The sequence below is a fragment of the Crocuta crocuta genome, unplaced genomic scaffold, assembly GCF_008692635.1.
Source record: "Crocuta crocuta isolate KB4526 unplaced genomic scaffold, BGI_CrCroc_1.0 scaffold944, whole genome shotgun sequence".
Classification (NCBI taxonomy): Eukaryota; Metazoa; Chordata; class Mammalia; order Carnivora; family Hyaenidae; genus Crocuta; species Crocuta crocuta.
The window spans coordinates 715,823-716,118 of record NW_027528243.1 but is presented as its reverse complement, the minus strand read 5'-3'; the positions used below and the strand labels follow the sequence as shown (position 1 = coordinate 716,118).

The 296-nt window shown below is 47.0% G+C and overlaps 1 protein-coding gene across 1 annotated transcript in view; it reads left to right on the top strand.

Annotated features, from left to right (window-relative positions):
* PGRMC1 (progesterone receptor membrane component 1) overlaps positions 1-296 on the top strand; it is a 94,109-nt gene that overhangs the window by 38,616 nt on the left and 55,197 nt on the right. The gene's annotated exons all lie outside the window — the stretch shown is intronic.

The window sequence follows — 296 nt, the reverse complement described above, 5'->3', positions numbered from 1 at the left end:
CAGAGCCGGGAGCCTGTCTTTGGATTCTGTGTCTCCCTCTCTCTCTGACCCTCCCCTGCTCACGCTGTCTCTCTCTCTGTCTCAAAAATAAATAAAGCATTAAAAAAAATTTTTAAATAAATAAATAAAGGCCACAGACCTTGTGATTCCATTCATAGGGCATTCTCGAGGCAACAAAATTACAGAGACTGGAGAACAGATTAGTAGTTTCCAGGGGTGAGGGATGGAGGGCGGGGGACTATACAAAAGCAGCTCAGGGGAGAATTCTGTGGCATCTTGGTCGTGGGGGGGTGAGG